Source organism: Callithrix jacchus, chromosome 17 (assembly GCF_049354715.1).
Source record: "Callithrix jacchus isolate 240 chromosome 17, calJac240_pri, whole genome shotgun sequence".
NCBI classification, from domain to species: domain Eukaryota; kingdom Metazoa; phylum Chordata; class Mammalia; order Primates; family Cebidae; genus Callithrix; species Callithrix jacchus.
This window is the reverse complement of record NC_133518.1, coordinates 37,118,561-37,131,209: the sequence shown is the minus strand read 5'-3', so window position 1 is coordinate 37,131,209 and position 12,649 is coordinate 37,118,561. Positions and strand designations below refer to the sequence as shown.

At 33.0% G+C, this 12,649-nt stretch overlaps 1 long non-coding RNA gene across 1 annotated transcript in view; it reads right to left on the bottom strand.

Annotated features, from left to right (window-relative positions):
• Window positions 1-2,103: 2,103 nt before the first annotated feature.
• The window catches only part of LOC108588829 (uncharacterized), a 147,495-nt gene continuing 136,949 nt past the window's right edge, over window positions 2,104-12,649 (bottom strand). Inside the window, exons 4-5 of the long non-coding RNA XR_004735951.3 lie at window positions 2,994-3,094; window positions 2,104-2,308 (exon numbers count right to left, since the gene is read on the bottom strand). This is a non-coding gene — a long non-coding RNA (uncharacterized LOC108588829). The remainder of the gene's footprint in view (window positions 2,309-2,993; window positions 3,095-12,649) is intronic.

Below are 12,649 nucleotides of genomic sequence, written 5' to 3'. Positions count from 1 at the left end.
CTGCATAATTGCTTAAAGATTTTACTGCAAAATTAATATCCTTGCTGTGAACAAGGGAACAAGGCAAAAACCAGGATGACAGAGCCTGAGATGAGGTGAAAAGCAAATCCAATTTTTCCTTGCACCATAGAAACCTCGTCAGGACTAGCTTTATCTGGTAATCCACATTTAAACTTTAACCTGTAGGGGGGCTCTTTGTGTTAGATAATGTAAGCATAAAAAGAGGCTGAATCACTAATCAGATTAATCATATTTTGTAAGAATCAAAAGCTTCATTAAAAGAACCTTGTATCCAAGTTACACAGTTTTGTTGTTGTTGTTGTTGGCAGAATAAGAGTTTATCATTAAAAAAAAATAAGAATGACATGAAAATGCTCAAATGTCTGCAACTTTTAGTGAACCTATAGCAAACAAGACCAAAGGACAAAATCTAATCTTAATTCATAAAATTACTTTACTTCCTAACAGAATCAACATATAGATTACTTCAGTTTCTTCATATTTTAACCTTAGAAGACAATATTGGATAAAGGTTGTGACTGCTATTATAATTTTTTCATATTTAGAGCAGTAATCTTCCTTTAATATATTTATATTATATACATTTATAAATTATATATTATACATGAATTATATATAAATGTAACACATAAATGTATAAAGACTACCATTTGATGACTTATTATTTTAAACCATTTCTCAAAAGCCATTCCTCTCATTTTGTAAGTTGATTTCTTAAAGGAAGAACATTTTTTTTTTTTTGGAAATAGGGAACTTTCTCAAGAGTAACATGAAAAGGAATGATTTTTGTAGGACCAGCATTTTATAAAATGTGATGCAAAGAAATGTAGTCATAAATTTATTTCATGTGTTGAAAAAGAGGGAAAGAAAAAATGTTATTATTTTTGTAAACAAAGCAAAACAAAGAGAAAAAATTATGTCGTTGATAGTCTGTAGCATGACTAGGTAATTGTGGGGAAAATGCAATAGTGTGTGTAACTTCATGCACACCAAAATCTTTCTTTCGAAACTCAGTCCTTATATTTTAAATCAACAAATAGTTTTCAGCATATGGCATGTTGCACTAATGCCTCCTAACAATATTGTTCCAATAATAATCTTGGTGAAAGAGCATGCCGAGTAATAGCTATTGAAAATTGTTTTATGCTACCCTTCTTGAAGGATACCATATAATTCTCATGCCTAAATAAGAGCATAAAAACATTACATCAGTTCATTTTTCTTAGTACAATACATACCATTCTATGGAAAGATCAATTTATAAGATTATATACTAACAGCAGTGGAACTCTAGATCTTAAAATCAACTATACAAAATTGCTAATCAAAATACATAGGTCTTTATAACCAAGTCATTAGAGATGAGGAAACTCAACCAAATGAAATGATACTACGGTTTGTTAACAACAACAACAAAAATAGAAGCAATATCAACAGCTTGCTTAGCATGTGATGATACTATATATAATATCTAAATTAATGAATATGTTAAATTTTTTGTAAAAGGTCTAAGTCTACTAACAAATCTGTAACTTAAATATTAGAAATATTAGTTTCTGAATGAATCATCAGTAAGTTTAATGCATGCTCTGTCAGCTATATAGATACAGTCATGTTTTATAATATCAGACTAGTCTAAATCAAGAATTTCTGCATTTGTATACATATGTCTATGATTTATTATCCATGATAATGAAAGTACATTTGTAACTCATCCCCAGTATTTCAATATCCTCAATATTCCCATAGTTTTTATTGCAAATTTCAATTCTACTTTTAACTGTTAAGGCATAACATTTTTCTATAAAGTTTAATTTGCCTGGCTTGTTTGTCTACTTTTATCCCAACAAATTAAATTGAAATATTCAAAATACCCACTCTTAAAAATATTGGTATACAAATTTTTCTTTACATTTAAAAAATAACTTTACCTGTGATTTTTAATTGTAAAGATCTTCACTGCTACACTAATTCCCAAAAGGAAATAAACTGTTTCACTATTCCTTAAATAGTCTACACAAGTTTTTTAACTATATCCCACAAAAACAATCAAAGAGAAAAACACACACAGCCAAAAAATAAGCAGTAAATCTCTATTTTTAAAAGATTCTAACATCAGAGATCTTTGGTAATTTTAACCTCTGATGAGTTTAACTAATGATGAACAATGAATGTGGTACTGATGGCCTATTCATCAGAAAATTAGGCATCTAACTCTTACCAAGCATCAGATTCACTCGATAATTTTGTGTAAGTCATGTCATCATCCAGATTGTCAGCTCATAATCTATAAAATGACAGAAATGACCTTAGTTCTGTCTAAGGCTGCTTACAAATGGAATATTCAATGATGCTTAATGTTGAATATAGGTGATATTTGAAGAGGAGATCTTTCTTATACAAATATAAATATTCAGAGGTTTCTGGAGTAACAAAGACAAATATATAATTGATATAACCTCAATTTTATTCTATTAAATTATGTAGTCATCCCTACCACACAAAGAAAATTATAAAGTTCATAAGCCCAGTAAATGCAGATAATATAGGCAGCAATTTGAATCATTTACTCCCCACAAGTTCCAAGCTATTCTCAAATTAGCAATTTTGCCTAAACTAGGCATTTGTTTGATTGGTTTTTTTTTTCCCTCTTCCTGCCCTCAATGAATTGTGACAATTTTTACTTTGCCTCAGCATATCAAGTCAGTCATGGAAACAGGAGGCAGAAGATTCAACTTTTTGGTGATTATAATTCTTGGGCCTCTAGTCTGCAAAAACATTGAGCAGGATTTAAAGAATGAGCAGAAATACAGAGAGTGCTTTAGTTTCATATTTCTTGATGCAAATCTCAAAGCTATCTTTTAGGTAAGAATCCCCCCACCTGCCCACCCCCAGTGGAGGAAAGGAAAAAGTCTTTACCATGCTTTAAATAAAAATGAAACAAAAACAAAACAAAACAACAAAAACCTTACATGACTGCTTCCAAGGAAAAAAAATCCTCTTTGGAATAGAGAGCAGCTGTGGAGACATCTGTGGGCTGAACTGAGTCCTAAAAGAACAATTGTGCATACATCTGTGGAGATAAAATAAGTGATGGATAAAATGTGAATTAAGAGCTCACATTCTGTAGATACTATTATAACTGTATAAGAATAAAATGAGGCTCATAAAACATGTTTTTACACTTTACCATCAACTCTCTGGTGAATTAAGATATGACAATGAGAGAGCAAAGCAAGGTCAGCTGGAGGGGCACAACACAGTTCCATGTTTGCTTTTTGCAGGAGAGGCCTAAGGACACATTTACCTTCTCTCAGTGAACATCACATATTTTTATTTGACCATCTGTACTGAGAGAAATTTCAGTGGTATCGGCATACCACATGTGAGTTGTGCCTCATGTATTTGTTCCTCAGTAACCTAGAATATTTTTTCAAATCTTCACATAGTTTGGTAAAATTTGAATTGGACTGCAAATAAAATACAGCTAAGACATGGAGCAAATCAACTGTTCTAATGAATCACATAACAAAACACAGGATCTTAGATGTCCATCAATTTCTACCTTACTTTCCAAATAAAATATTGGACTTCAGAGCAGCAAAGATACTTAGCCAAAATCATATAGATAGTGATATAATTTGAACAAAAACCTAGGTATCTGGTTTTCAATCTAAAGATTTTTACATTATACTCTCTGTTAGTTACCTTGAAAATATTTCACAAGCTTTCTGAAATAGCATTATCTTTTGACAAAATTTGAATGCTAATTAGCATATAAACATCTTGAGATCAGAGAATTTGCAGGTATTATTGAGTATAGTTATGTCCAATCAATATTTTGAGAACCTATGCAATTCAAGTTACTCCAGATTATGGAAAAAGATAGAAACTTTGAAATATTTAGTATTCTTTCAAACTCCTCTTGACATAAACTAAACAAGATATCATGGAAACACAAATAATATCTATCAATCACATTTTTAAAATAAGATTACAGAACTCTTCTACAAACCATTAGCAAATCAAATTGAGCAGTATTTCATAACCAAGGAGGTTTTAAACTTAAAGACTTAAACTTAAAGACATTACTTTTCTTCCTCAAATTAATTGTCCTTAAACTTAAAGACGTTAAGGACAATTAATTTGAGAAAGAAAAGTAATTTAGTCTTCTTTGTATATGAAATTGATAAAATTTAATATTCTCTGTAAGACTGCTGAAAAATGTGAAATAAAAAAAAAAAAGCTCTTTCACCTAATAAAGACTATCTTAAAACAGACCACATAATTTTTACTGGTAAAATTCTAGAGTCACTTCTACTTTCAACACTTAGGAATACTCTATTTAATTGCTATAAAATACATCATGAGCATAACTATTACCAAAAAAAAAAAGGAGACAAAACAACACTACATATAAATTATATGCTCTGTATTTGGAAAGCCCAAGGTAATCACCAGAATCAATTGAAATATTATAAGCAATAATACAGTAAGAAAAGAGTCAATCACAAAATAATATTTAACAGCTCTATGGCAACTTAGATTTAGAACCTGTAACAGTAAAAGAATTCAAATTAGTAAAGTATCACATACAGTGAGAAAAATGCTTAACTGCAGTACTAACCTGAATAAAGAAAACTGAAAGATTTATTAAGATAGTACATGAAGACTTAAAGATATGTAGAGACTTATTATGGTACTGAATTAAAGGGTTTGATAACAAAGACATGTATTTCTTTAGAGTTAAACTATTAATTTAGCAAAATATTACTCAGTATAGCAAGGGAGTTTTCTTCAGAATTTTGCCAAATGATTTATGAGTCAATTTGGAATACAATAGATAAATGTAAGAATTGCAAAACCATTTTTGGAAGGATAGTGACACAGCCTCATTGTACAAAATGTTAACTTACATTTTAAAGATGAAATAATTTAAACAGTATGATGTTGAAACAAGTATCAATGCAACAAAATATAAAAGTCGAAAACATGCCTAAGAACATAGTATATGATAAGGGAAGTATATAAGGTTATTAAAGAAAGTAATTGAAATGGTATTGATATGGCATATTACAGTATGTAAAAAATTAATTTCTAATGAATTAAAAATATACATTTTAAAATGAGCTGATATGGGTATTATAATAAAATATAGTTCAAGACTTATATAAACTGGGATTGTGGATGTAGACCTATAAAGGCAAAAACCGATCTATCTCCTTCTCACCACTATACTGTTATTTCCTAGCTGCTAATCTTTTTCAACATGTGTGCTGTTGCTAAAACCTTCTAGACAGACATATTAGAAAAAGAGCACTGGGTACCTGAGGACTCCAGAAATAAATTCAGAAGAAAGTGAGATAGATGTTTAGAAAAGAAGATGGACATTTTCTATTGAAATTATGTCTTAATTGAGTATGCCTATAAAATACAGACAATGTCAAATGACAATTGTATAATATAATAATGATTTATAATTATTAAAAATCATCAATATTATTATTTTTTCTACATAGTGTTCTATTCATTACAGAACCTAGAATTTAAACTGTTCATATTCAGGTGCATTATAAGTAAAATTGAGTTTCTGAAATGATCTGCAAACCTAATCACTCTGCTAAATATATGAGTATGTGGGGAAATACATTTTGTTTTCAAGTGACTGACATTTAAATAGACCTTGGAAAGACAAACAACTAGTAAAGCAATGGCTGATTACATAATTTAATACAATCACATCATTATATAATACAATTATATTAATCTATATATAATAAAAATAAAATTTTCCTGGCTGATTTTGAAAATATTTGAAACGATAAATTCTTTTATTTTTTCTAGTTCCTCCTCTTTGGAGTTAGAATGTTTGCATATGATTGGTATCCTTTTAAATTTTTTATCTCCACAAGTTTTTTTTTAATTTTTAATTTTTGTAGATATATATATTTATGGTATAAATGACATGTTTTGATAGAGGCATGCAATGTGAAATAAGCACATCATGAAAAATAAGGTTTGCATCCACTCAAGCATTCATCCACTGATGTTCTCACTTATTCGTGGAAACTAAAAATTTTTTCAAATTTTTGACTCTTCTGTAAAACCATTTCACTTAAAACACCAACACATTGTGTAGTATATAAAAATATTTTCTGTCTTTATATCCTTAGTCTATAAACTTTTTCCTATTTTAAAAATTTTAATTTTTCTTTTTAAACCTTTTTCTTAAAAACTGATATGTAAGCACATATAGTAGACTAAACCTACACGGGGTCAGGATCAATATTATTGGCACCACATTTCGTACTACTGGAAGGACGTCAGAGACAATGACATTCATGGATCTGTTATCTTCTATAACAATGCCTTCTTTTGGAATACCTCCTGAAGGACTTACCCGCCACTATTTTACAATTAATTTCCTTTTTACATAAGTAGAGAAAGCACATTATAAAGTAACAATACAAATTGTAATAGTAAATACATAACCAGTAACATGGTCATTTATTATCATTATTAAATATTATGTACTGACATAATTGTATGTGTCATACTTTTATATGAATGGCAACGTAGTAGGATTTTTAACATCAGCACCACCACAAACTCATCAGTGATGTGTTTGCTACAATGTTATGACAGCTATAATGTCATGAGGCAATAGGAATTTTTCAGCTTGATTATAATCTTATGAGACCCCCCATAATATATGTGGTCCATCATTGATTGAAATGTTGTTATGTGGCACATGACTATTTGAATGGTTGTTTTTACTCAAACATCATGAGGACAAAAGGGTTTGGTAAGAATGAATGTATCTTTTCTGTAATGAGAATGAACTTGAATTTGCTATATTTACTAAATATAATTTGCTATATGAACACATACAAAATATTTTCAGTGAATATTAATACACATCAACAATGTGAAAGAGGTTTCCAGTCACATTAACAGGAAGTTTCTTCTTAATGAGAGCCCAAACTTAACAATAACTTCTTAGCTTCCTGAGCAATGTAACTCTTCCTGTGGAACATCATTAACACCCAGATAATTATGGATTCAGATGCTGAGTTTGAATCATCTCGCAAAACACAATTAAAGGCAAAATAAATGAATTATTCACCATTCATACTGGTGGCCAATAATCAAGACAGATATGTTTCCACTTTTGAAAAGATGTTGCCTTTCTACCTTCAAGTCCTTAAGAGAAACCAGAAAACATGCACAGAAGTGGCTTTTTGCATAATCCCTAGGTCCTATCTTTGCCAATATGAAGGCAGTGACAGTTGCATCAGTGGTCAGACTCACTGAGAAATAATAGACATATTCTGGGTGGCATCTTTGTCCTAACAGTATCTCTCTTGTTCTCTTTTTATACTCTATGAAGGGATATTTCTGATTTTCTGCTTCTTTGGCTTCTTTGCACTCATGAAAAAAAATACTACAACATGCTTGAAATACTTCACTTGTTAATGAAGCTACAGTAATGATCTTCTTAGACTTATGCTATTTGTTCTGGCTCAAAGTTAACAGCTAAAAATCTAGAGGGGAGACCAGTCAGATACCAAGTCCAGAAACATATTTTAAGTAAGGATAAAAACTGGGTAAGTTAGATAAGCGCTGAAATAGTCAAGAGTTCAGTTGAAATTACATAAAAATACACATATTTTGTGTTTGGGAATGTATCTCTGGCACAAGATTTGGAATAAAAGATGGCAAATCAGGGTTAGAGTCTGGTCACAAAATTATACATAAATTAGGCTGCATCAGAGACAAAATGGCAAAAGCCTCATTTATCATTTAATCAGCAGGCTTCAGATTTCTTCCCATTCTATGTCTCCTAATGGTCTTTCTTGAGAAGAGCTTGTAGAGATGGCCGGTGACAGGCCAGGTATGAAAAGATAAGAGGCAGGCACAAAATTAGTTTAATGCCCATGAGTCACAACCCACTAGCTACTTCAGCCTGCCACTAATCAGGGTGGTAAGTGTAAGGAGTGGGTGGGAAGTTTGATTTTACTAAAAGCAAGATGATGACAAATCAAAGCAATGTGTCACTCCAAACACTAGGGATAGAATAAGAATTGCAAATGTCAGGAACACTGGATTATACTTAATTGAAACATTGTAAGTCCTGAAGTGGGTGCAGTGGGGCAGGGAATGCTACTGTAGAGACATTTCCCATAAAATTGTTGCTAGTAGTGTCTTCTGTAGTACAAAACTGTAAAGGAAATGTCTGTTTAGTGAACCATTGGCGTTTTAAGCTCATAGAAGCAGTACGGCTGCAATGCCCCACTAAAGAAAACACAAAGCTGTGGAGAGAGAGTAAAAAGTGGGGTTAAGGTCAATTACCTTGACCTGAACAGTGAGTATTATTAGTAGTATTATTAGTAGGTTGATTAAGAAACCTGTAGACTGTATGATAAATTGTGTATTTCAATACTGAATGACAGCCCTCAAAGGCATCTCTCTCTCTCTCTCTCTCTCTCTCTCTCTCTCTCTCTCTCTCTCTCTCTCTCTCTCTCTCTCTCTCTCTCTCCCCGCCCCTTTCCTTTCCCTTCTCTCTCTTTCTATATAAAATATGACATAGAACACATGGCAAAATGCTTAGTGTCATTCGTGTGGGGAGCTAAAATAGAAATTCAAAATCTCAAAACCAATCTTAGAGACTTTGTTCAGAAATAGAGCAGATTGAAATGACCTCTTACAACAGATTGTGTCAGAAGAAAAGGGAAAGAGGCCATTTCTATAAGGCAGCAAAATAATATGAAATGACAGAACTTGATGCCTTAACAGTGTATGTATGTCACTGAAAATTTGCAATAGCAGTGGCATTTGTATTGATCACGTAAATTAGTGGCAACAAATCAAATTAACTTATGTTAGTTTCAACAACCAAAAACATAGTGTAAAAAAAAATGTTATTATGAAAATGAAGATTTAATCAAACCAGAAATTTAAAGTAAAATGTTATATTTGTCCATTCCTCTTTCACAATAAATGGCTTTTCTGAAGAAACTTCTATGCTGGGTCTTTGAAAGCATTTCTGAATTACTGGCAAATAAAATGATGTCTTCTTAGGAGAGCATTGTCTCCTATTGTCTCCTTTTAGGGCTTGAATGCTGTACATGGGATCTCCCACCAAGATAAAACTATTGAATGTGTCATAGTCTACAGTGAAATTCCTGGGGTTCTACTTATATTTCTAGTTAACATAAAATATAATTTTGACTTACATAAGTACTGTTAAAGTTATATTTATCATTACTGAAATCTGGAAACATTAGTCTTATAGAAGTTTAAAATTTCCTGCAGACTTCAAAATATCAGAACTGAATGAAAACTGAAAATCTGTTTATTCCAAAGGCCTGGAGAAAAGAAAATTGAGCTCAGAGAAGGGGAAGGGGTTACCTAGTAGCCATAGGAATTTGGCATAAAATGAAGAAAATTGCCACAGACTGGGCTGCACTCAGATTTCCTGTTTTATCCAGAGAGATATATGAGAGTTTACATAAAAACAAGATGTTGGACAAAAGCATCCACTTAAATTATTTTACTGAAATCAAAATAGTTACCTAAAGTGCTAATAATAATGGAAACACATAGGTATTTCTAGCAGTACATTCATTTTAATATTTGAATATTTAAGAATATAAAATGTTGAATTAATAAAAGGTAGTAGTCTCATATTCTAAACAGGTAGATCACAACTACCTGGGTTTTTTTTTCTTCTTCCTTTCCTTTTTTTCTCCTTTCCTCCCTTTCTTCTTGTTCCTTCTTCTCCTTTTCCTCCTCCTACTCCTCCTTCTTTTTCATGTAGTATTTTGGTGGTTTTTAAATGTCCACAAAATTTTTGAAACTCTTACCTTGTATAGGTGGAGCTTCATGTCTCGGTGGCCTGGTCTTAGTTGCTCTCTTCTAATGCACGGAACATTGCTAAGGTACCCATGTGTAACTTCTGACACTAAGTCATAAAAGACATTTGCAACTTTCTCTTTACTTTAATTCTTGGATTATTTGCTCTGAGAGAAGCCAGCTGCCATGTCAATAGGATGTTCAAGCTATCTGGAGACCTCCATGTGGTGAGGAACTCACACACACCCTTGTGAGTGAGCTGCCTTGAAAATGGCTCTGCTGGCACGCAGTTGAGCCATGAGATGACCCCAGCCCACTTTAATTTCATGAGAGATTCTGAGCCAAAACCATTCAGTTAAGCTGCTCATTAATGCTTGACTTACAGAACAGTAATATAATAACTATTTTTTCTTGAAGTCTCTAAATTTAAGATAATTTGTTATGTAACATAGAAACTAATCTGATTATGCTCCCTTTCTTATGTTAAACTTTGTAATAGGCTTCCTAATAATGAGAAACCTTTCTTTAAAAATGTAATTATGCGAATATCACATATTTTCCATGAACATAGAGAAATCATTTTTTTTTGTTTTGTTTTGTGGTGGAGGGGTAAACAGAGTCTTGCTCTGTCACCCAGTCTAGAGTGCAGTGGCATGATCTTGGCTCATTGCAACCTCCTCATCCTGGGTTCAAGCAATTCTCTGGTCTCAGCCTCCCAAGTAACTGGGACTACAGGCACATGCAACCACACCTGGCTAATTTTTGTATTTTTATTAGAGATGAGGTTTCACCATATTGGTCAGGCTGGTCTTGAACTCCTGACCTCAGGTGATCCACCTGCCTTGGCCTCCTAAAGTGCTGGGATTACAGGCGTGAGCCACTGTGCCCAGCCAAAAATAGAGAATTTAAACAAATAAATATGAAGGGGAAGAAGGGGGAGAATATGAAGTGATAGAGTTGGTCAAGAAGGGGCACAGCAATTGTAGTATGAAATGTGGTATCAGGGTAAGCATCTTTGAGATAGTGAGATTTGAGCAAATCTTAAAGACAGTGAGGAGGCCGGGCATGGTGGCTCATGCCTGTAATCCCAGCACTTTGGGAGGCTGAGGCAGGTGGATCACAAGGTCAAGAGTTCAAGACCAGCCTGGCCAATATGGTGCAACCCCATGTCTACCAAAAAAAATATATATATGCCACACATATTCATATATATATATGTGTGTATAAATATATATATATATATATATATATATATATTAGCTGGGCGTGGTGGCAGGTGCCTGTAGTCCAAGCTATTTTGTATTCTGTAGGCTGAGGCAGGAGAATTGCTTGAATCCAGGAGGCGGAGGTTGTGGTGAGCCAAGATTGTGCCACTGCACTCCATCTCAAAAAAAAAAAAGGCAATGAGGAATGAAATCATATTCCTATTTCAGGGAAGACTTTGAGGCAGAGGGAATAGACAGTACAAAGACTGTAATGTCAGATAACGCCTGGCTCATCAACAAACTGCAAGGAGGCCCGTGCTAATGAAACAGAAAACAAAAGATGAAGTCAGAGAAGGAAGCAAGTAGGAGGAGAAAATCAAAAGGGAATCTGCAGGCCATTTTAAAGACCTGACCTTTAAAAACATTTCACTAGGTTCTACCTCATTTATTATGAATTTTTTCCAGCACTAAATAAGATTCTTAGTCTACATATTAAGGGTGAGTTTTTTTTATCTCATGAAAGATTTCTTGATTCTGAATTTAATTATTTTCTGTTATATTTGTTCATATTTATTATGAATCCAATTATCTATATCTTGGACATACAAACTAGATTTTAAACCATTGTGTTCCTTGTCATTGTTTTTGTCTTTCATCTTTCTTCCTTTGTTTTCCAGAAAAGTTACCTGCCACATCAGGATTTAGTTGTTTTGAAATGTCAGTTCTCTCTTTTCTTACTTGAATCTACTTTGAATATAGATCTCATATTGTGATAATGTAATATTAGTCATCTTTATATCTTTATTGCAGCCAGAGTCTTTTCCTGTTAATTAGCTGTATTAAAATCTCCTTTTATCCCCCTATAGGCATATTTTGATTGAGAAAGCAGCATATATACTTTGTAAAGCTACTCTCTTTCCCATAATATTTTCTTTTTTACATATGACTTTTTTATGTATATTCCTTTTTTAACTTCTTAAGTAATAGTTTAATTTTATGTCACATTACTATTTCTTTGAATATGTTTGGTCTTGTTTGTCTATCTTTGAGCAAAGAGCATTCTATCCATGTCTGATACTTAACAGAACTCCGGTATGATATCTCCTCTATCATACTGCCAAGGTTGATAAACATGAGTGTCCATTACCAGGTCAATGATTGCAATTGAATGGGAAGGGGACTCAGGAAGTCCAAGCAAAGAAACTGGTCATCTATAGCTCATGTTCTGAGTGTGAAAAAGTTGTGGTGCCACCAATTATTTATCTCCCATGGTTTTGTTTCTGGTTTAGCTCCTGCTTTGGGTTTTCTTTCTGGCCCGGCTTCTGCTCCAGTTTATTCCCTGGTAAATTCTACTCACCGTACCTGAAACAGATTCCACTGGGATAGGTAGAATCCTCCTGCTTTTCTCACCAGAATGACTGGTACCGTGTGGCTCTTCTGGCCCAACAGAGGACTCACAGTGGCAGAAAGACTCACCAGCAAAGTGTGTCTAGAGGCTCTCCACTGACATCAACCTTCCACATTTTGACTGTTTACCCAAAGGATCCTTGCCACTTTCCCAGAGTGGG